Raw genomic sequence first — 26,801 nt, 5'->3', positions numbered from 1 at the left:
AAAGTTTTATTTGCATAAATTATTGTGAGAATGGGACTAAATTCTCTATTTTTCTCTCTTGATGGATCCACTCGGCAGGAATCATATAAATGTTCTTAACTAGTTGATGTTTTCGGTGATAACTGCAAATTGAAATGCTGCAAACTGCTAATGTTATGGGGACGCTTCTGATTTACCAAGACCTGACACTGCACCATCCTTCATGTACAGGAATTGTAGGCTGTGGCCCCTCAATGTTGTTTTTTAGGCGTTTTTTTAGGGCCCATTTACCATCCACTTATATTTTAAATGTAGTGACAGGTTCTGTCTATAAATACGCTTCAAAGATAAAATAAGTATTACCTTCCTCCTGTTTATATGGAAACCTCAAGGCATGTAATATCTAGGAATGTTCACACTATTGTTTTTTATGACAAAAGGTTAAACATTTTGTGTTGCTTAATTCCTAATTTATCTTCATAGAGGTCAGAGCATTATTTTTCTGATACAGAGCGCTAAATCCTCTGTAAAGCATAAATGATTAAATTCTGTTTCCCTGAACCCACCACTAGAGGGAGCTTAAGAACTTACTGCAGACTTAATTTAATAATACCAGCGTATGCAGTGAGCTCCCCCTGGTGGCAGCAGATAGACAGAATTTATATCATGTAACTCTATAGCTATGCAGGGGATTTGGAGTTCTGTATCAGAAAAACACAAACTTTTGCCATGATCGGCAGCTGTGTCCTCAGGCCTCCAGTGGTCTATAGGAAGCCGTTTTGACAGGCATTCATGGGAAGAGGGAGGGCAGAGGTTTCTATTGGACACCAAGATGCCTCCAAGCTGTGTTCACATAACATACAAATTACTTTACATGGAATTATGGTTAAATCCGAGCAGCCGCTGATTAAATGTGCCCTCAGGACTTCCTCAGTGGTCAGGAAGATTTGGGATGTTGCTCATTACGGAGAGGACACGGCTGGACACAGTAGTAAGAAGTTGATCATCATTTACCAGAACATAACACTAATAAATCTCTCTGCCAGCTGAACAGCAGCTTCTCATGGTGCATCCAGGGCTACATATGGTCAACAGGTGTTGGAAACGTTGCAGCTTGGGAGCAATATCGTAAAATAAAGCACAGAGAATGCTATATAGGAACACTGGACGTGCAGAGATGTCCCCGGAGACGTAGCACGAAGCTGCTGGGCAATGGTCATTGGGCATGGCACCTAACCAGCTGTGCACTGCATGACGATGACATCACATTGATGACATCACACTGTATAGAATGAATAAACACTCTTATAGTGGAGTCTGTGTATAGTGAGGTTGGATTATCCAGCATGATTACATTGTGGTGCAAATAGTAAGATATTTCATTGTGCCCTTGCCCTTCTTTTGGTGGCACTAGTCCTATGTGATAAGATGCCATCTGAGCAGCCAAGGCATCGGGTCCTGGCTGTGACTGCTTCCCCCCCATAAGCCTCACAATTGTCCAATAAATTTGGTTGGATAGTCTCAGGTACCCAGTCCTACTAACTCAGGAGTACCAACACCTCACCTAGCAGAATATTATCAGTCATTGATTGCTCTGCCACACGTCCCCCCGCTCTCTAATGACAAGAGCACTGAGGCTGGTACTATTCTAGAAGCACTGTTACAGGTATTGTGGCCGGCATTATCCTAGGCTGTCATTCTTTGGGCACTGTTGCTGGCATCAGGGAAATTTTTTATGGCGGACAACTAGTGGGCCCCACCCCCTACAAAGTGTGGGAGCAATATGTGATTGGCACTATTTTTAAGGACACTGTGTGATTGGCACTATTATTTTTGAGGGAGTATCTGTTTGGCAGTATTATGGGCACAATATTGCGGCTGCAGTACTATATAAATATCAACCACATGCCATTGTATTGTGGGCACCAGAAGCAGCAGCATGACACTACTGGGGGCAGCAGGAAGGGGGGTTTGGAAAGGTGAGATATGCTGCAAAAGTGAGGAGCCAAAAATGTCTGGGCGGCAAGTTCTGGAAGTCATGGATGGAAGAGTCTGTAAGTCACTATTTATAAGTAGCAGATACCTCTGGGACCCCCACCTCTCAGGATAACAGGGTCCCTCTGATGACCATTCAGTGATCCTATCTATCTGAGGAGAGGTGGCCACGCGCGTGTGTGTGTGTGCGGCTCTCTCTTATGAAGTCTAAGTGAGTCTTTGGTTTGGCCGTCTCTATAACTCCCCTGCCCGTGCCATGTGGCTGTGATAGCAGGTGAGGTCCAGGTCTCCACCCAGAGGCTCTCACCAACCTTAATCTGGCATCTGCTAGTGTTATTATAAGGGCACTTTAGCTGGCACAAAACTAGGAGCAAAATGACTGGTATTACTATTAGGTATGTGGCGCTATGTTTGGGACATTGTGGCCATCATTGTAGAGGCACTGTGGCTGGCACTACAACGAGCACTGTGGCTTATACTATTGCATGGGCACTGGGGCTGCATAGTTGCCAACAGTCCAGAGACAGTACTGTACATGTCCCGGCTACTGCCATATTCAATTGTGTCCTCAGGATATAGATACAATTGAACACTATAGCAGAGCAGGAAACTATTCGCTCCCTGCTCTGCCATTCACTCCTCCTGGAGCGGAATCCCTGGCCGGAGCATTTCTGACACTCTGGTCGGGGATTCTGCTCAAGAGGGAGCCCCTGACGTTACTATCCATATATAGGCAGTGACGTCAGGGGCTCCTCCAGGCGCGGAATCCTTGGCCAGAGCATCGCAAATGCTCTGGCTGGGGATTCCACTCCTAGAGGGAGCCCCAATGGCGCTATCTACAGGGAGGGGCGTGTGACGCTATCTACAGGGGGGGCTGTGTGTGGCACTATCTATAGAGGGCAATGTGGCACTATCTACAATGGGCACAGGGAGATGGTGTGTGGCACTATCTACAGGGGGACTGTGTGGCATTAGCTACAGGAGCAGTGTGTGGCAATATCTACTGGGGGCACTGAGTGTAGCACTATCTACGCTGGTTTTTTCGCTGCCAGTAGTGGTCAACACATATTACTTAGCCCCAGTGATAATGTGAGAATTCACCAGATAAACAACCAGATAACCAGAGACGCCGACCACCATTGTAGTTGTCAGACAAACCAGTGCAGAAATTTTTGTACGTTTATTTGTATGCAGAAATTCTGGGGGGAAGCCATTAGCCACACCCATCATATAAGCCACACCCCCACAAGACACACCAACCAAAGAAGCCACACCCTAAGTGTCCCTGGAAAAAAATAAATAATTGTAAACTATGGGGCTGGCACTTTTTTAGGAGCCCAGCAGCTGCCATTCTACGGACATTGAGATTGGCGTGTCCAAGAACCATTGTGGCTGGCGCTATTCTGCGGGAACCGTGGCTGAAACTATTATATTGGATATTTGCTTGGTTTATTCTAGAAGTATTAGGGAATTCTGTCACAAAGCGCTCCAAGATAATGAAGTACGTGTGCCAAATTTCGGTTTGAAAAGTCTAGAAAAAGGACATGGCAAATTTACTGAAGAGGTGTGACATTATTTTGCCACATAATATTGCTGTGTATGCCGACCATGAGGTGGTGACAGGAAGATAAATATGTCTAACATGTTGTGCTCCATTTCAGTGCAGTTTTGGAGGATTTTGTGGCATTTTTGGCAACTCATGAATCCATGTATACTACAATACTAATGATAAATCTCCCCCAATGTGTCAGTATACTAGAAGACTGTGCCTGGTAATCTAGAGGCACTGTGGGGAAATGTGGCCAGAAGCATTCCAGGGACAGTGTGGCTGGTACTATTATATAAGCACTATGGCTGGCACTATTATATAGGCACTATGACTGGCACTATTATATAGGCACTATGACTGGCACTATTATATTGGCACTATGGCTGGTACTATTATATAAGCACTATGGCTGGCACTATTATATAGGCACTGTGGCTGGCACTATTATATAGGCACTATGACTGGTACTATTATATAAGCACTATGGCTGGCACTATTATATAGGCACTATGACTGGTACTATTATATAAGCACTATGGCTGGCACTATTATATAGGCACTATGACTGGTACTATTATATAAGCACTATGGCTGGCACTATTATATAGGCACTATGACTGGCACTATTATATAGGCACTATGGCTGGCACTATTATATAGGCACTATGACTGGTACTATTATATAAGCACTATGGCTGGCACTATTATATAGGCACTATGGCTGGTACTATTATATAAGCACTATGGCTGGCACTATTATATAGGCACTGTGGCTGGCACTATTATATAGGCACTATGGCTGGTACTATTATATAAGCACTATGGCTGGCACTATTATATAGGCACTATGACTGGTACTATTATATAAGCACTATGGCTGGCACTATTATATAGGCACTATGACTGGTACTATTATATAAGCATTATGGCTGGCACTATTATATAGGCACTATGACTGGTACTATTATATAAGCACTATGGCTGGCACTATTATATAGGCACTATGACTGGCACTATTATATAGGCACTGTGGCTGGCACTATTATATAGGCACTATGACTGGTACTATTATATAAGCACTATGGCTGGCACTATTATATAGGCACTATGACTGGTACTATTATATAAGCACTATGGCTGGCACTATTATATAGGCACTATGACTGGCACTATTATATAGGCACTATGGCTGGCACTATTATATAGGCACTGTGGCTGGCACTATTATATAGGCACTATGGCTGGCACTATTATATAGGCACTATGGCTGGCACTATTATATAGGCACTATGACTGGCACTATTATATAGGCACTATGGCTGGCACTATTATATAGGCACTATGACTGGTACTATTATATAGGCACTGTGGCTGGCACTATTATATAGGCACTATGACTGGCACTATTATATAGGCACTATGGCTGGCACTATTATATAGGCACTATGGCTGGCACTATTATATAGGCACTATGGCTGGCATTGTTATATAGGCACTATGACTGGCACTATTATATAGGCACTATGGCTGGCACTATTATATAGACATTGTGGCTTGCACTATTCTATAGGCACGATGACTGGTACTATTATATAGGCACTATGACTGGTACTATTATATAGGCACTATGGTTGGTACTATTATATAGGCACTATGGCTGGCACTATTAAATAGGCACTATGGCTGGCTCTATTATATAGGCACTATGGCTGGCACTATTATATAGGCACTATTATATAGGCACTATGGCTGGCACTATTATATAGGCACTATGACTGGCACTATTATATAGGCACTATGACTGGTACTATTATATAGGCACTATGGCTGGCACTATTATATAGGCACTATGGCTGGCATTATTATATAGGCACTATGACTGGCACTATTATATAGGCACTATGGCTGGCACTATTATATAGGCACTATGACTGGCACTATTATATAGGCACTATGACTGGTACTATTATATAGGCACTATGGCTGGCACTATTATATAGGCACTATGGCTGCACTATTATATAGGCACTATGGCTGGCACTATTATATAGGCACTATGGCTGTCATTATTATATAGGCACTATGACTGGCACTATTATATAGGCACTATGGCTGGCACTATTATATAGACACTATGGCTGGCACTATTATATAGACATTGTGGCTTGCACTATTCTATAGGCACGATGACTGGTACTATTATATAGGCACTATGACTGGTACTATTATATAGGCACTATGGCTGGCACTATTATACAGACATTGTGGCTGGCACTATTATATAGACACTATGGTTGGTACTATTATATGGGCACTATGGCTGGCACTATTAAATAGGCACTATGGCTGGCTCTATATATAGGCACTATTGCTGGCACTATTATATAGGCACTACGACTGGAATTATTATATAGGCACCATGGCTGGCACTATTATATAGGCACTATGGCTGGCACTATTATGTAGGCACTGTGGCTGGTAATATTATATAGGCACCATGACTGGTACTATTATATAGAATAGTGGCTGGTATTATTATATTGGCACCCCGTGTGGCACTATTATATAGGCACTATGGCTAGCACTATTATATAGGCACTACAGCTGGCACTATTATATAGGCACTATGGCTGGCACTATGACTGGTACTATTATATAGCATTGTGGCTGGTACTATTATATTAGCACCCTGTGTGGCACTATTATATAGGCACTATGGCTGGCACTATTATATAGGCACTATGGCTGGCACTATTATATAGGTACTATGGCTGCACTATTATATAGGCACTGTGGCTGGCACTATAATATAGGCACTATGGCTATGGCTGGCACTATTATATAGGCACTATGGCTGGCTCTATTATATAGGCACTGTTGCTGGCACTATTATATAGGCACTATGACTGGCACTATTATATAGGCACTATGGCTGCACTATTATATAGGCACGATGCCTGGCACTATTATATAGGCACTGTGGCTGCACTATTATATGGGCACTATGGCTGCACTATTATATAGGCACTATGGCTGGCACTATTATATAGGCACTATGGCTGACACTATTATATAGGCACTATGGCTGGCACTATTATATAGGCACTATGACTGGTACTATTATATAAGCACTATGGCTGGCACTATTATATAGGCACTATGACTGGCACTATTATATAGGCACTATGGCTGGCACTATTATATAGGCACTATGACTGGTACTATTATATAAGCACTATGGCTGGCACTATTATATAGGCACTATGGCTGGTACTATTATATAAGCACTATGGCTGGCACTATTATATAGGCACTGTGGCTGGCACTATTATATAGGCACTATGGCTGGTACTATTATATAAGCACTATGGCTGGCACTATTATATAGGCACTATGACTGGTACTATTATATAAGCACTATGGCTGGCACTATTATATAGGCACTATGACTGGTACTATTATATAAGCATTATGGCTGGCACTATTATATAGGCACTATGACTGGTACTATTATATAAGCACTATGGCTGGCACTATTATATAGGCACTATGACTGGCACTATTATATAGGCACTATGGCTGGCACTATTATATAGGCACTCTGACTGGTACTATTATATAAGCACTATGGCTGGCACTAATATATAGGCACTATGACTGGTACTATTATATAAGCACTATGGCTGGCACTATTATATAGGCACTATGACTGGCACTATTATATAGGCACTATGGCTGGCACTATTATATAGGCACTGTGGCTGGCACTATTATATAGGCACTATGGCTGGCACTATTGTATAGGCACTATGGCTGGCACTATTATATAGGCACTATGACTGGCACTATTATATAGGCACTATGGCTGGCACTATTATATAGGCACTATGACTGGTACTATTATATAGGCACTGTGGCTGGCACTATTATATAGGCACTATGACTGGCACTATTATATAGGCACTATGGCTGGCACTATTATATAGGCACTATGGCTGGCACTATTATATAGGCACTATGGCTGGCATTGTTATATAGGCACTATGACTGGCACTATTATATAGGCACTATGGCTGGCACTATTATATAGACATTGTGGCTTGCACTATTCTATAGGCACGATGACTGGTACTATTATATAGGCACTATGACTGGTACTATTATATAGGCACTATGGTTGGTACTATTATATAGGCACTATGGCTGGCACTATTAAATAGGCACTATGGCTGGCTCTATTATATAGGCACTATGGCTGGCACTATTATATAGGCACTATTATATAGGCACTATGGCTGGCACTATTATATAGGCACTATGACTGGCACTATTATATAGGCACTATGACTGGTACTATTATATAGGCACTATGGCTGGCACTATTATATAGGCACTATGGCTGGCATTATTATATAGGCACTATGACTGGCACTATTATATAGGCACTATGGCTGGCACTATTATATAGGCACTATGACTGGCACTATTATATAGGCACTATGACTGGTACTATTATATAGGCACTATGGCTGGCACTATTATATAGGCACTATGGCTGCACTATTATATAGGCACTATGGCTGGCACTATTATATAGGCACTATGGCTGGCATTATTATATAGGCACTATGACTGGCACTATTATATAGGCACTATGGCTGGCACTATTATATAGACACTATGGCTGGCACTATTATATAGACATTGTGGCTTGCACTATTCTATAGGCACGATGACTGGTACTATTATATAGGCACTATGACTGGTACTATTATATAGGCACTATGGCTGGCACTATTATACAGACATTGTGGCTGGCACTATTATATAGACACTATGGTTGGTACTATTATATGGGCACTATGGCTGGCACTATTAAATAGGCACTATGGCTGGCTCTATATATAGGCACTATTGCTGGCACTATTATATAGGCACTACGACTGGAATTATTATATAGGCACCATGGCTGGCACTATTATATAGGCACTATGGCTGGCACTATTATGTAGGCACTGTGGCTGGTAATATTATATAGGCACCATGACTGGTACTATTATATAGAATAGTGGCTGGTATTATTATATTGGCACCCCGTGTGGCACTATTATATAGGCACTATGGCTAGCACTATTATATAGGCACTACAGCTGGCACTATTATATAGGCACTATGGCTGGCACTATGACTGGTACTATTATATAGCATTGTGGCTGGTACTATTATATTAGCACCCTGTGTGGCACTATTATATAGGCACTATGGCTGGCACTATTATATAGGCACTATGGCTGGCACTATTATATAGGTACTATGGCTGCACTATTATATAGGCACTGTGGCTGGCACTATAATATAGGCACTATGGCTATGGCTGGCACTATTATATAGGCACTATGGCTGGCTCTATTATATAGGCACTGTTGCTGGCACTATTATATAGGCACTATGACTGGCACTATTATATAGGCACTATGGCTGCACTATTATATAGGCACGATGCCTGGCACTATTATATAGGCACTATGACTGCACTATTATATAGGCACTGTGGCTGCACTATTATATGGGCACTATGGCTGCACTATTATATAGGCACTATGGCTGGCACTATTATATAGGCACTATGGCTGACACTATTATATAGGCACTATGGCTGCACTATTATATAGGCACTATGGCTGCACTATTATATTGGCACTATGGCTGCACTATTATATAGGCACGATGACTGGCACTATTATATAGGCACTATGGCTGCGCTATTATATACGCACTATGACTGGTACGATTATATAAGCACTATGGCTGACACTATTATATAGGCACTATGGCTGGCACTATTATATAGGCACTATGGCTGTCATTATATAGGCACTATGGCTGTCATTATATAGGCACTATGGCTGCCATTATATAGGCACTATGGCTGGCACTATTATATAGGCACTATGACTGGCACTATTATATAGGCACTATGGCTGGCATTATTATATAGGCACTATGGCTGGCACTATTATATAGGCACTATGGCTGGCATTATTATATATGCACTATGGCTGGCACTATTATATAGGCACTATGGCTGGCACTATTATATAGGCACTATGGCTGGCACTATTATATAGGCACTATGGCTGGCACTATTATATAGGCACTATGGCTGGCACTATTATATAGGCACTATGGCTGGCACTATTATATAGGCACTATTATATAGGCACTATGGCTGGCACTATTATATAGGCACTATGGCTGGCACTATTATATAGGCACTATGGCTGGCACTATTATATAGGCACTATGGCTGGCACTATTATATAGGCACTATGGCTGGCACTATTATATAGGCACTATGGCTGGCACTATTATATAGGCACTATGGCTGGCACTATTATATAGGCACTATGGCTGGCACTATTATATAGGCACTATGGCTGGCACTATTATATAGGCACTATGACTGGCACTATTATATAGGCACTATGACTGGTACTATTATATAGGCACTATGGCTGGCACTATTATATAGGCACTATGGCTGGCATTATTATATAGGCACTATGACTGGCACTATTATATAGGCACTATGGCTGGCACTATTATATAGGCACTATGACTGGCACTATTATATAGGCACTATGACTGGTACTATTATATAGGCACTATGGCTGGCACTATTATATAGGCACTATGGCTGCACTATTATATAGGCACTATGGCTGGCACTATTATATAGGCACTATGGCTGGCATTATTATATAGGCACTATGACTGGCACTATTATATAGGCACTATGGCTGGCACTATTATATAGACACTATGGCTGGCACTATTATATAGACATTGTGGCTTGCACTATTCTATAGGCACGATGACTGGTACTATTATATAGGCACTATGACTGGTACTATTATATAGGCACTATGGCTGGCACTATTATACAGACATTGTGGCTGGCACTATTATATAGACACTATGGTTGGTACTATTATATGGGCACTATGGCTGGCACTATTAAATAGGCACTATGGCTGGCTCTATATATAGGCACTATTGCTGGCACTATTATATAGGCACTACGACTGGAATTATTATATAGGCACCATGGCTGGCACTATTATATAGGCACTATGGCTGGCACTATTATGTAGGCACTGTGGCTGGTAATATTATATAGGCACCATGACTGGTACTATTATATAGAATAGTGGCTGGTATTATTATATTGGCACCCCGTGTGGCACTATTATATAGGCACTATGGCTAGCACTATTATATAGGCACTACAGCTGGCACTATTATATAGGCACTATGGCTGGCACTATGACTGGTACTATTATATAGCATTGTGGCTGGTACTATTATATTAGCACCCTGTGTGGCACTATTATATAGGCACTATGGCTGGCACTATTATATAGGCACTATGGCTGGCACTATTATATAGGTACTATGGCTGCACTATTATATAGGCACTGTGGCTGGCACTATAATATAGGCACTATGGCTATGGCTGGCACTATTATATAGGCACTATGGCTGGCTCTATTATATAGGCACTGTTGCTGGCACTATTATATAGGCACTATGACTGGCACTATTATATAGGCACTATGGCTGCACTATTATATAGGCACGATGCCTGGCACTATTATATAGGCACTGTGGCTGCACTATTATATGGGCACTATGGCTGCACTATTATATAGGCACTATGGCTGGCACTATTATATAGGCACTATGGCTGACACTATTATATAGGCACTATGGCTGGCACTATTATATAGGCACTATGACTGGTACTATTATATAAGCACTATGGCTGGCACTATTATATAGGCACTATGACTGGCACTATTATATAGGCACTATGGCTGGCACTATTATATAGGCACTATGACTGGTACTATTATATAAGCACTATGGCTGGCACTATTATATAGGCACTATGGCTGGTACTATTATATAAGCACTATGGCTGGCACTATTATATAGGCACTGTGGCTGGCACTATTATATAGGCACTATGGCTGGTACTATTATATAAGCACTATGGCTGGCACTATTATATAGGCACTATGACTGGTACTATTATATAAGCACTATGGCTGGCACTATTATATAGGCACTATGACTGGTACTATTATATAAGCATTATGGCTGGCACTATTATATAGGCACTATGACTGGTACTATTATATAAGCACTATGGCTGGCACTATTATATAGGCACTATGACTGGCACTATTATATAGGCACTATGGCTGGCACTATTATATAGGCACTCTGACTGGTACTATTATATAAGCACTATGGCTGGCACTAATATATAGGCACTATGACTGGTACTATTATATAAGCACTATGGCTGGCACTATTATATAGGCACTATGACTGGCACTATTATATAGGCACTATGGCTGGCACTATTATATAGGCACTGTGGCTGGCACTATTATATAGGCACTATGGCTGGCACTATTGTATAGGCACTATGGCTGGCACTATTATATAGGCACTATGACTGGCACTATTATATAGGCACTATGGCTGGCACTATTATATAGGCACTATGACTGGTACTATTATATAGGCACTGTGGCTGGCACTATTATATAGGCACTATGACTGGCACTATTATATAGGCACTATGGCTGGCACTATTATATAGGCACTATGGCTGGCACTATTATATAGGCACTATGGCTGGCATTGTTATATAGGCACTATGACTGGCACTATTATATAGGCACTATGGCTGGCACTATTATATAGACATTGTGGCTTGCACTATTCTATAGGCACGATGACTGGTACTATTATATAGGCACTATGACTGGTACTATTATATAGGCACTATGGTTGGTACTATTATATAGGCACTATGGCTGGCACTATTAAATAGGCACTATGGCTGGCTCTATTATATAGGCACTATGGCTGGCACTATTATATAGGCACTATTATATAGGCACTATGGCTGGCACTATTATATAGGCACTATGACTGGCACTATTATATAGGCACTATGACTGGTACTATTATATAGGCACTATGGCTGGCACTATTATATAGGCACTATGGCTGGCATTATTATATAGGCACTATGACTGGCACTATTATATAGGCACTATGGCTGGCACTATTATATAGGCACTATGACTGGCACTATTATATAGGCACTATGACTGGTACTATTATATAGGCACTATGGCTGGCACTATTATATAGGCACTATGGCTGCACTATTATATAGGCACTATGGCTGGCACTATTATATAGGCACTATGGCTGGCATTATTATATAGGCACTATGACTGGCACTATTATATAGGCACTATGGCTGGCACTATTATATAGACACTATGGCTGGCACTATTATATAGACATTGTGGCTTGCACTATTCTATAGGCACGATGACTGGTACTATTATATAGGCACTATGACTGGTACTATTATATAGGCACTATGGCTGGCACTATTATACAGACATTGTGGCTGGCACTATTATATAGACACTATGGTTGGTACTATTATATGGGCACTATGGCTGGCACTATTAAATAGGCACTATGGCTGGCTCTATATATAGGCACTATTGCTGGCACTATTATATAGGCACTACGACTGGAATTATTATATAGGCACCATGGCTGGCACTATTATATAGGCACTATGGCTGGCACTATTATGTAGGCACTGTGGCTGGTAATATTATATAGGCACCATGACTGGTACTATTATATAGAATAGTGGCTGGTATTATTATATTGGCACCCCGTGTGGCACTATTATATAGGCACTATGGCTAGCACTATTATATAGGCACTACAGCTGGCACTATTATATAGGCACTATGGCTGGCACTATGACTGGTACTATTATATAGCATTGTGGCTGGTACTATTATATTAGCACCCTGTGTGGCACTATTATATAGGCACTATGGCTGGCACTATTATATAGGCACTATGGCTGGCACTATTATATAGGTACTATGGCTGCACTATTATATAGGCACTGTGGCTGGCACTATAATATAGGCACTATGGCTATGGCTGGCACTATTATATAGGCACTATGGCTGGCTCTATTATATAGGCACTGTTGCTGGCACTATTATATAGGCACTATGACTGGCACTATTATATAGGCACTATGGCTGCACTATTATATAGGCACGATGCCTGGCACTATTATATAGGCACTATGACTGCACTATTATATAGGCACTGTGGCTGCACTATTATATGGGCACTATGGCTGCACTATTATATAGGCACTATGGCTGGCACTATTATATAGGCACTATGGCTGACACTATTATATAGGCACTATGGCTGCACTATTATATAGGCACTATGGCTGCACTATTATATTGGCACTATGGCTGCACTATTATATAGGCACGATGACTGGCACTATTATATAGGCACTATGGCTGCGCTATTATATACGCACTATGACTGGTACGATTATATAAGCACTATGGCTGACACTATTATATAGGCACTATGGCTGGCACTATTATATAGGCACTATGGCTGTCATTATATAGGCACTATGGCTGTCATTATATAGGCACTATGGCTGCCATTATATAGGCACTATGGCTGGCACTATTATATAGGCACTATGACTGGCACTATTATATAGGCACTATGGCTGGCATTATTATATAGGCACTATGGCTGGCACTATTATATAGGCACTATGGCTGGCATTATTATATATGCACTATGGCTGGCACTATTATATAGGCACTATGGCTGGCACTATTATATAGGCACTATGGCTGGCACTATTATATAGGCACTATGGCTGGCACTATTATATAGGCACTATGGCTGGCACTATTATATAGGCACTATGGCTGGCACTATTATATAGGCACTATTATATAGGCACTATGGCTGGCACTATTATATAGGCACTATGGCTGGCACTATTATATAGGCACTATGGCTGGCACTATTATATAGGCACTATGGCTGGCACTATTATATAGGCACTATGGCTGGCACTATTATATAGGCACTATGGCTGGCACTATTATATAGGCACTATGGCTGGCACTATTATATAGGCACTATGGCTGGCACTATTATATAGGCACTATGGCTGGCACTATTATATAGGCACTATGACTGGCACTATTATATAGGCACTATGACTGGTACTATTATATAGGCACTATGGCTGGCACTATTATATAGGCACTATGGCTGGCATTATTATATAGGCACTATGACTGGCACTATTATATAGGCACTATGGCTGGCACTATTATATAGGCACTATGACTGGCACTATTATATAGGCACTATGACTGGTACTATTATATAGGCACTATGGCTGGCACTATTATATAGGCACTATGGCTGCACTATTATATAGGCACTATGGCTGGCACTATTATATAGGCACTATGGCTGGCATTATTATATAGGCACTATGACTGGCACTATTATATAGGCACTATGGCTGGCACTATTATATAGACACTATGGCTGGCACTATTATATAGACATTGTGGCTTGCACTATTCTATAGGCACGATGACTGGTACTATTATATAGGCACTATGACTGGTACTATTATATAGGCACTATGGCTGGCACTATTATACAGACATTGTGGCTGGCACTATTATATAGACACTATGGTTGGTACTATTATATGGGCACTATGGCTGGCACTATTAAATAGGCACTATGGCTGGCTCTATATATAGGCACTATTGCTGGCACTATTATATAGGCACTACGACTGGAATTATTATATAGGCACCATGGCTGGCACTATTATATAGGCACTATGGCTGGCACTATTATGTAGGCACTGTGGCTGGTAATATTATATAGGCACCATGACTGGTACTATTATATAGAATAGTGGCTGGTATTATTATATTGGCACCCCGTGTGGCACTATTATATAGGCACTATGGCTAGCACTATTATATAGGCACTACAGCTGGCACTATTATATAGGCACTATGGCTGGCACTATGACTGGTACTATTATATAGCATTGTGGCTGGTACTATTATATTAGCACCCTGTGTGGCACTATTATATAGGCACTATGGCTGGCACTATTATATAGGCACTATGGCTGGCACTATTATATAGGTACTATGGCTGCACTATTATATAGGCACTGTGGCTGGCACTATAATATAGGCACTATGGCTATGGCTGGCACTATTATATAGGCACTATGGCTGGCTCTATTATATAGGCACTGTTGCTGGCACTATTATATAGGCACTATGACTGGCACTATTATATAGGCACTATGGCTGCACTATTATATAGGCACGATGCCTGGCACTATTATATAGGCACTATGACTGCACTATTATATAGGCACTGTGGCTGCACTATTATATGGGCACTATGGCTGCACTATTATATAGGCACTATGGCTGGCACTATTATATAGGCACTATGGCTGACACTATTATATAGGCACTATGGCTGCACTATTATATAGGCACTATGGCTGCACTATTATATTGGCACTATGGCTGCACTATTATATAGGCACGATGACTGGCACTATTATATAGGCACTATGGCTGCGCTATTATATACGCACTATGACTGGTACGATTATATAAGCACTATGGCTGACACTATTATATAGGCACTATGGCTGCCATTATTATATAGGCACTATGGCTGGCACTATTATATAGGCACTATGGCTGTCATTATATAGGCACTATGGCTGGCATTATATAGGCACTATGGCTGCCATTATATAGGCACTATGGCTGGCACTATTATATAGGCACTATGACTGGCACTATTATATAGGCACTATGGCTGGCATTATTATATAGGCACTATGGCTGGCACTATTATATAGGCACTATGGCTGGCATTATTATATATGCACTATGGCTGGCACTATTATATAGGCACTATGGCTGGCACTATTATATAGGCACTATGGCTGGCACTATTATATAGGCACTATGGCTGGCACTATTATATAGGCACTATGGCTGGCACTATTATATAGGCACTATTATATAGGCACTATGGCTGGCACTATTATATAGGCACTATGGCTGGCACTATTATATAGGCACTATGGCTGGCACTATTATATAGGCACTATGGCTGGCACTATTATATAGGCACTATGGCTGGCACTATTATATAGGCACTATGGCTGGCACTATTATATAGGCACTATGGCTGGCACTATTATATAGGCACTATGGCTGGCACTATTATATAGGCACTATGGCTGGCACTATTATATAGGCACTATGGCTGGCACTATTATATAGGCACTATGGCTGGCACTATTATATAGACACTATGGCTGGCATTATTATATAGGCACTATGGCTGGCATTATTATATAGGCACTATGGCTGGCACTATTATATAGGCACTATTATATAGGCACTATGGCTGGCACTATTATATAGGCACTATGGCTGGCACTATTATATAGGCACTATGGCTGGCACTATTATATAGGCACTATGGCTGGCACTATTATATAGGCACTATGGCTGGCACTATTATATAGGCACTATGGCTGGCACTATTATATAGGCACTATGGCTGGCACTATTATATAGACACTATGGCTGGCATTATTATATAGGCACTATGGCTGACATTATTATATAGGCACTATGGCTGGCACTATTATATAGGCACTATTATATAGGCACTATGGCTGGCACTATTATATAGGCACTATGGCTGGCACTATTATATAGGCACTATGGCTGGCATTATTATATAGGCACTATGGCTGGCATTATTATATAGGCACTATGGCTGGCACTATTATATAGGCACTATGGCTGGCATTATTATATAGGCACTATGGCTGGCATTATTATATAGGCACTATGGCTGGCACTATTCTGAGGACACTAGGATGGGATTTACATGTGTAAAATGTTAGCAGTAATTTTTAGCCTCCAACATGTCCCCACAGCCGGGTAGTTATGTCTCGGAGACTCCTACGGCCGCGCCACCGGCTTCCATCTACTAGAGTATCTGCTACAAACCACATGTAGATCTCAGCGCGTCGTCTTGTTCAGCGATGGAGAAGATATAACATATTAATCCGTAGCTCATGTAAGAGCGCTGCACATGATTTATAAGCTCCGCGGCCGCTGCCAGCGCTGCAGACAAAGGCATAATGACCCCTTTACATGCTTCGTTTTATTACCAGATGCCTTGGAGTCTTCGCAAAGGAAAAATCCTCCCAATAAAAAGGGGCAGAGGGAAGGGATCAGCGCCGCTGGATTTGTAACATTCAGCAGGTTTTTTATTGCGGCAGCGATTATTTCTTTATCTCCCGTCTCGGCATTAGAAGCGTTTCTGGTAATCTATAGTTAGAATCTGATGGGCGACCTCCAGAGCTCAGACGTCCGCGGCAGTAAACGGCGAGCAGATGCTCAGTATTAGCTCTGGCACAGAACACGCGCTTTTTCCATAATATTTTATTTTTATCATCTCAGTACGAGACACATTGTTGTTGTTCCTGCATCCCATCATCTCGTAGCGTGTCTGCAGCTCCACGGCCAGATTGTCAGGGCATCAGTGGATTCTTCATGGCGGCTCAGGAAATCCCCGAGGCTGGATTCACGCACCGCGTTTTACTGTATTTTCCGGGGGCCTTTTTGTTGGCACTTTTCACTGCGTTTTTTGTTTTTTTTCAGTCTTAAAGGTTGCGGCCAGATGTTATTTTAAAGTCTATAGTGAAATATTTAAAAGGTTATACACCGCGTTTTAGGTTGGGGGGTTTTCATAGCGTTTTTGGGTTCAGTGGTGTTTTTTCTGTGCTGTTTTTTCCTATGTAATTATCGCTTAAAGAGGACGTCACCTCTTCTGACACGTCTATTTCAGTAAATAATTGTATTCTCCATGAAATAACAATTCTGGGACAAATTTTCTTAGAACTTTGTGGGCCGTTCCTCTGTTATTCCTCCTAGAAATGTATGAATAAATTGACGACTGGGTGTTACCATTCTGGTTGTCAAAGGGGCGTGTCCATACACAGTCGCACTCTCAGCACTGGTTGGACCGTTTCAGACTGTGAAAGGACACCCCCCCCCCAACTAGTAACACCCAGTGGTTAATTTATTCCTAAATATTCAGGAGGAATAACAGAGGAACAGCATAACATACAGTTCTAAGAAAAGATGCTCCAGAATTGTAATTTTCTTGGAATACAAGTATTTACTAAAGCAGATGTCAGGCGAGGGGACCGGTCCTCTTTAATTAGTATATAATATAAATCTCTGCAACTTTCTAGTAGACTTTGTTTTTAATTCCTCACCATTTTCAAGATCTTTGCTTTCTGTCAGTGAATAGGAATATTCATATTTACATCGAGAAGCTAAAATCCATCCGGCCTGCGCTGGAGTTTTGGTACAATGTATCAATCTAGACCAGCGGTCCCCAAGCTCCTGCTGTGTGGCTGATCATATTGCACGTGTCATCAAAGCAGTGTTACATTTCACACGGAAAACTCTATTTGCAAATTTCTTGTTTTTACACAATTAATTATATATATAGCCTCTATTTTGAGTTGAGTGTAGGTCACAAGGTATAAAAGTTTGGGATCTCTGGTCTAGATGATCCTCTGTGATCTAAACAGCCTAGACTTTGAACTGATACATTGTAACAAACTGTCAGGACAGGAGAGAGATTTGTGCTGCTGATGTGTTTAGCTCACAGAGGATCGTCCAGACTGGATACAATGTAACAATATATTATTAGTATTAGGCTGGGGCTGCACCGAGACTTTGGCCACGACACAGATGAATGTGGTCGCAAAAAATCCAGCAGGTTCGGATTCTTGTGACTGACGTGTCGCGGTTTCGTCAACCTGTGGGTCGCAACGCAATTTTTCGACACCAGTAAAACCTGCAGAGAACTTTTGATAAATTCCCCCGCACCGTCTATTAGAAAGTTGTAGACATTTTTATTATACAAGGATTACAATTTATTTACAAAATACCGGACGAGACCTCTCAAATTTACTATGAAGACCCTGGCGCCAACAGCAGCGGGCACCTCGGCGCCACGGCTCGATCCTAATCCTGGATATGCCCCTTGTCACTGGATAATCCTGGATATGCAAAACCGAAGGGACCGCAGGAAATTCGCAGGAAAGAAACGCTCCTGATGCGTTTTGTTGCGCGTTTTTTTCCGTTTTGCTGCGTATTTCTGTAGAACCACAGGACCGAGTTCACACGTAGCGTAAATACTGCGGATTTTTCGCAATGGAATTCGTTGCAGAAAATCGGCAGCATAAGAAGCAGCAAAGTGGATGAGAAAAAACAAATCTCCACACGCTGCGTAAATAGTGCGCAGAAAAAAACGCTCAGAAATTGACCTGCGGTGCGGAATTTTATTCTGCATGTCAATTGTATTTGCGTAAACGAGGCTTATTTGTTGAGGGTTTTCCCCATTGAATTCAATGGGAGGTAAATCACGCAACAAATAGAAGCTGCTGCGTTTTTTGCGGCGGATTCGCAGCGAAAAGTCTGATACTTACCCAGAAGTCTGTGTTCCTTCCTCCAGCGCGGCCTCCTGGGATGACATTTCATCCCATGTGACCAGTGCAGCCAATCACAGGCTGCTTTTACGCAGCGTATCAGTCCCGTGTGAACTCAGCCCAGGGATAGAATTCACAAGCGGAATCACAGGATAGATTGACATGCCACGGTTTGAAAAATACGAACCGCGGGTCAATTTACGTTTTGAAAAATACCGCAGCGTGGACCTGAGATTCCCTGAAATATGCTGCGGTTTATCCGCACGCAAATACACGCAGCAAAACCGCACGTAATACGCGTCGTGTGCATTGACCCTTAGGGTGCGGTCCTATGTAGCCGCATATGCTGTTTACCTACGAAATCGTGCGGCCTATCACATGCTGTTTCAAAGCCCCCCCACCGCATGCGGCCGTGGTTTGCGGACGCCGCTATGTAGGACCGCACCCTCCGGCTGCTCCTATCAGGATGGTCACACCTATATAATTTAATTAGGATAAAGTTATCCAGCACCCATATCACCCCTGTGCAAAAGTATGTGCACCCTTATATTTCATAACTGGTTGCACCTTCATCTGCAGAAATTGCATCCAAAAACTTATCATTGGATATCAGGATTTCACCTATAGAATTGGGCAGCCCCCATATCACCCCCACGCAGAATGAGTTTGCCCCTTTAAACTCTTCCTCTATGTCAGTCTTTCATCCGCTGTCAAGGATTAACCCTCTGCTTCCATACCGGATTATCAGATGCCGGAGTAAAGGAATTTGACTCTACCCTGGAATTTAATCATGGAAATCGTATCGTTGCTCCGGTTCATGTTTCTTTACACTTTGCTGCAGTGACATAATACAGATTTGTGTTTATAATAGCTGCACCCCCCCCCCCCCGTTATTTCTCCCCTGGGGGGGGGACTTGTCAATCATCGACTCACTTACAGATATTAACCCATAATGCTTTGCTTTCCAATACACAAGGTAGTAAGGGGTCAAGTCTTCAGAGCCGAGATGTGTGACTGACAGCTCCGTTCTGCACCCCTGCGGGCCTGTAGCGCCCCCCCATGGCTGCGGACTCTGACCCTCAACTCACCGCGAGCAATATTGAATTTGTCATAATATTTTTCCAGCCTTCCTCAGAGGTGGTTGGAAATTGTCAGATCAGATAAATTCCCGTCACCTATAGAGGCTTTCCCCGAACCTCATCCTACAGACATTGAGACCTTATATCTGGGTAGAAACCAATATGGCCTTGACTCGTCACCCAGCTTTTGTAGACCCCGGAGAGGGAAATCTGCCTAGTTACGCAGTCGTACCTCTCCACAACTTATATGGCTGCTTATCTAGACAAATCTGCCATTCAGGGGTCTGGAAAAGATGTGTCAAATCTTATTGTCATTTTTGTAGCAGCCATATCGTCACCCTGTGCAGTCATGGAGTTGTATGGGAAGGGTGAGGGATCATTGTTATTCTGCTACTTTGGATTTTTTTTCCTCTATTTTCAGTCATTTTCCAATTACATCGGTTTCTGGGAAAGTTGTGTGACAACCAACATGGCCACCAAGGGTTAAACGGCTTACCTCATGAAGATAACTCCTGTCTATATACACTGTTAGAGCATATGAACATCATATAGGGGGTCCGCTGCTCAGGACCCTGCCAGAAATGGCTGAATAATACCTAAATGTATTTCTGGTTTCTATTGCAGCATTCACAGGTTTTGTCACCCAACTTTCCTAGACTCCTGAATGGCAAGCCTGGTAATATATGCAATACTTCACCCTCTGATCTCATATTGCTGCATATCTATGATGACAGGCCGGGTGACAACTCTTATGGGGGCTACAGTGGCACGTCCATTGGTTGTCACCCAGCTTTCCCAGACACGGATATACCATAACCCAGAATCATAGACTATAGAATAACGTGACATCCGAGGACAACTCATCGCTGGTTAAGATGCTGACTCTGAGATTGTGGTTTTCCAGCTGAACGATGGCGTCTACATCATGGAAGGTGAGGAAGAGAATTTCAGCTCCAAAACAGGTGCAAAACACATTGACGAGGACGCGAAATGCAGAAAATATGAAACTCGCCGACATCAAAGCCAGAAATGTTATTTTTTTTATTTCAGTTATTACCGAAGTGATTTTAATTTGTCAGTGCAGATGCCAAACACAATATTCACCCAGAAAAATGCTTTAATAAAGCAGCAAAACATCTGCCCCCGCTAAATCAAAGGACTTCTAAGAACAGACAGGAGAATATGTGCACGAAATAAACATCATGGAAAGAAAAGTTACAAAAATGTACAAAGTGACCACAAGATGGGGAGGGGGGCATAAAGGAGATTGAGATTTAAAGGGTATGTCCACCAGTGAACACGATTATACAGTTTACATATAAAATAATCTATACAAGAAGTTAAGTCGCTGTGTACATACATTACATTACTTATCCTGAGTTACATCCTGTATTATACTCCAGAGCTGCACTCACTATTCTGCTGGTGGAGTCACTGTGTACATACATTACATTACTTATCCTGTACTGATCCTGAGTTACATCCTGTATTATACTCCGGAGCTGCCCTCACTATTCTGCTGGTGGAGTCACTGTGTACATACATTACATTACTTATCCTGTACTGACCCTGAGTTACATCCTGTATTATACTCCAGAGCTGCACTCACTATTCTGCTGGTGGAGTCACTGTGTACATACATTACATTACTTATCCTGTACTGATCCTGAGTTACATCCTGTATTATAATCCAGAGCTGCACTCACTATTCTGCTGGTAGAGTCACTGTGTACATATATTACTTATCCTGTACTGATCCTGAGTTATATCCTGTATTATACTCCAGAGCTGCAGTCACTATTCTGCTAGTGGAGTCACTGTGTACATACATTACATTACTTATCCTGTACTGATCCTGAGTTACATCCTGTATTATACTCCAGAGATGCACTCACTATTCTGCTGGTGGAGTCACTGTGTACATACATTACATTATTTATCCTGTACTGATCCTGAGTTATATCCTGTATTATACTCCAGAGCTGCACTCACTATTCTGCTGGTGGAGTCACTGTGTACATACATTACATTACTTATCCTGAGTTACATCCTGTATTATACTCTAGAGCTGCACTCACTATTCTGCTGGTGGAGTCACTGTGTACATACATTACATTACTTATCCTGTACTGATCCTGAGTTACATCCTGTATTATACTCCAGAGCTGCACTCACTATTCTGCTGGTGGAGTCACTGTGTACATACATTACATTACTTATTCTGTACTGATCCTGAGTTATATCCTGTATTATACTCCAGAGCTGCACTCACTATTCTGCTGGTGGAGTCACTGTGTACATACATTACTTATCCTGTACTGATCCTGAGTTATATCCTGTATTATACTCCAGAGCTGCACTCACTATTCTGCTGGTGGAGTCACTGTGTACATACATTACATTACTTATCCTGTACTGATCCTGAGTTACATCCTGTATTATACTCCAGAGCTGCACTCACTATTCTGCTGGTGGAGTCACTGTGTACATATATTACATTACTTATCCTGTACTGATCCTGAGTTACATCCTGTATTATACTCCAGAGCTGCACTCACTATTCTGCTGGTGGATTCAATGTGTACATTACTTATCCTGTACTGATCCTGAGTTACATCCTGTAATTGTGAGATATGTAATTTACAGCTCAGTCCCTTGCAGATAATCTAATAAACAGTGGGAAGCTTTTTTTTAAGGCGGCAGTGGTCCCCCTTATCCACTGAGCCCCTGTGCAGCAGCACAGGTTGAACAAATGATATATCAACCCCTGATTTTAATTAATAGATCAGCTGAGCATTGGACTTAGTGGGCAGTGTGTGATCGATACCTTAGTGTCAGTCTTCTTTCTAGTTCTTTCATTGTTTTTGAACATCAGGGGGATCTGGATGAACAGCTAGAAAGTCATATATAACATGGGTATAAATGGTCAGGTGAATACATTGTATAATAAATCCTGTGATTATCTTTAGTAACATTGCTGCACGCGTGGATGTGACTAATGGTAGAGACCCTCGAGAAGATCTTATAGATAATTCTGTGGCCCATATATATATATATATATATACAGACATCTCGGAATCTCCCCCTCATGGCCAGAGTAAGACAAGATACAATGTTTATTTCTTCTCTCATTTTGGCTTCATCTGTTACATTTGACTTTCAATAAACCAGACCCTGTAGAAGAAGAAGATTGCAGAAGATAGTAGACTTATAGATGTATCGGCACTTTCTATTTACCTGGCATTAAGAACCCGCTATTTTCTACATTCCCGGATTATCTTTAGTGCAGGAAACTCCCCACAATTAAGTTAGACGCCTTCGCGGCCTTTCAGAGCGAGACGAGCGTTTAGAACGCACATGAAACACAAGTTATGAGAGGGGGACGACGCTCCAGGACCGCGGCCAGGCGACCTGTGTTTCATCCTAGATAGTACGATTCCTATTTATCTTTTGGATCCTGGCTCTCAATCTCCGATGTGCAGTAAAGGGGCCTCATCTGGTTGACAAAACCCATTTTCAAATATCCTTTTAAGGAATTCTGAGTCCCGGACCCTCATCGATGTATCCGATCAAGAGCGGTTACAAAGAGTGTCTCTCTCTAAGGAGGACCCGGCCCATCCGTGCATTACACGGTCCGCTTTTTTTTAAAGGGAAACGTGTAATACTTAATTTCCCCTGTTGTGGTGCTGCAGGGAAACTGAACACTCGCGCTTTGCTTTTTATGACTTACAAACCGGCAACTATACAGGGTGCAAAACATTTTTTCATTTTATTCTTGGACCCTGCGGAGTCCTGTAGAGGGTCCTGATCTCTTCTATGTGTCAGACAGTCCAGGATCTGCAGTGTGTGGACCCCGCAAACAACTCCTAATATCTCAGCTTCCATGACATGGGGTATATTGGAATAAGGGCTCTTGCTCACAGCTCCGTTTCGTGTCCCAGAATGCGTCCATCATAGGAGCGTGCTGGTGGTCCTCCATCGCTGCATTCTTTGATGTTTGCATAAAAGAAAATAAAACCAGAAACTTCAATGTTTATGTACAAGTTATGAGACACAAAAATAATAATCCCGGCCCCATATCAGAGGGATCTGCAACGAATCTCAGGGTTGTCCAGCAAGAGCGCCAGGAGTTAAGGAGCAGGAGATTTGTGCAGCACAAACATCAAAATCCATAGAACTAGGAGATTATTATAATCAAGAGAGAAGGAGAGGAGTAAACAGAAAACTCAAGATGATGTGGGACCTGGTCTGTCCTCATGTGGTCCCAGTCATGCGACAACTTTACCCCTGCCCTCCAAACGCAAAGATCTGGGTTATACGGCTTTAAGAAAAAGTAATATTTGTAACCTTGTACTGACGGGTTTTCCATGTACATAAACTGAATCATTAATCCATTGAACAGTTCTGCAACTTTCTAATATACATTGTGTTTCCGTTCCTCACCATTTTCAAGATCTCTGCTTGCTGACATTCTTGTTTACTTCCAGAGGCTGAAAACTGACTATGTCCTGCTCACACAAATGAAAGTTTATTACAACGTTGCCAGTCCGACGCTAAACAGTGTGGACTTTTACCTGCACTGATTCATTGTAACAAATTCTTAGCTGTGTGAGCAGGACTAGGTTGGTTTTCATCTTCTGGATTTTTTTTATGGGTAGGTGCTGAGTAGTCACAATATGTGCAATTTATCAATGTATTGCAACAGCCATTTGTGTAATATATATATACTGTTATACTGTACTCTTTCCTGTAGTACAGGTTGCGATACATTTATGAATAACAATAAAGTATTTACACTATTTTAGAAATATTTAGCGGATTCTGTCATTTTTAGCAGAATCTCAACAAAAATGAAACTTCCTGAAATATGTGGAGAGTAACTGTCCACGAAGTGTCATCAGCCACAGAGCTCTCCAGTGTTGTGAAGGTTACTGTGGCTGTGATGGGGGCACTGTGGCCTTGATGGGGGGCTCTGTGGCTGTGATGGGGGGCTCTGTGGCTGTGATGGGGGGCTCTGTGGCCGTGATGGGGGGCTCTGTGGCTGTGATGGGGGGCTCTGTGGCTGTGATGGGGGGCTCTGTGGCTGTGATGGGGGGCTCTGTGGCTGTGATGGGGGCTCTGTGGCTGTGATGGGGGCTCTGTGGCTGAGATGGGGGCTCTGTGGCTGTGATGGGGGCTCTGTGGCTGTGATGGGAGCTCTGTGGCTGTGATGGGAGCTCTGAGGCTGTGATGGGAGCTCTGAGGCTGTGATGGGGCACTCTTAGGCTGGGTTCACACACACTATTTACGGACGTAATTCGGGCGTTTTAGCCTCGAATTACGTCCGAAAATACGGCTCAAAAGCGTCGGCACACATCTGCTCATTCATCTGAATGGGTTTTACGATGTACTGTGCCGACGGTCATTGTTTTTACGCGCCGCTGTCAAAAGACGGCATGTAAAAAAGTCACCCACGTCAAAGAAGTGCATGTCACTTCTTGAGACGTAATTGGAGCCCGTTTTCCATTGACTCCATGGAAAAATTACGCAGCGCAGCGAAAGACGCCTGCGCGTGCCATTACGTCTGAAATTCCGGAGCTGTTTTCTCCTGAAAACAGCTCCGTAATTTCAGCCGTAACGGAGGCTGGCGTGTGAACATACCCTTAGG

This window comes from Rhinoderma darwinii, chromosome 4, assembly GCF_050947455.1.
Source record: "Rhinoderma darwinii isolate aRhiDar2 chromosome 4, aRhiDar2.hap1, whole genome shotgun sequence".
In the NCBI taxonomy this organism is placed as follows: domain Eukaryota; kingdom Metazoa; phylum Chordata; class Amphibia; order Anura; family Rhinodermatidae; genus Rhinoderma; species Rhinoderma darwinii.
The sequence above is the reverse complement of the archived record's forward strand: the minus strand, read 5'-3'. Positions refer to the sequence as shown.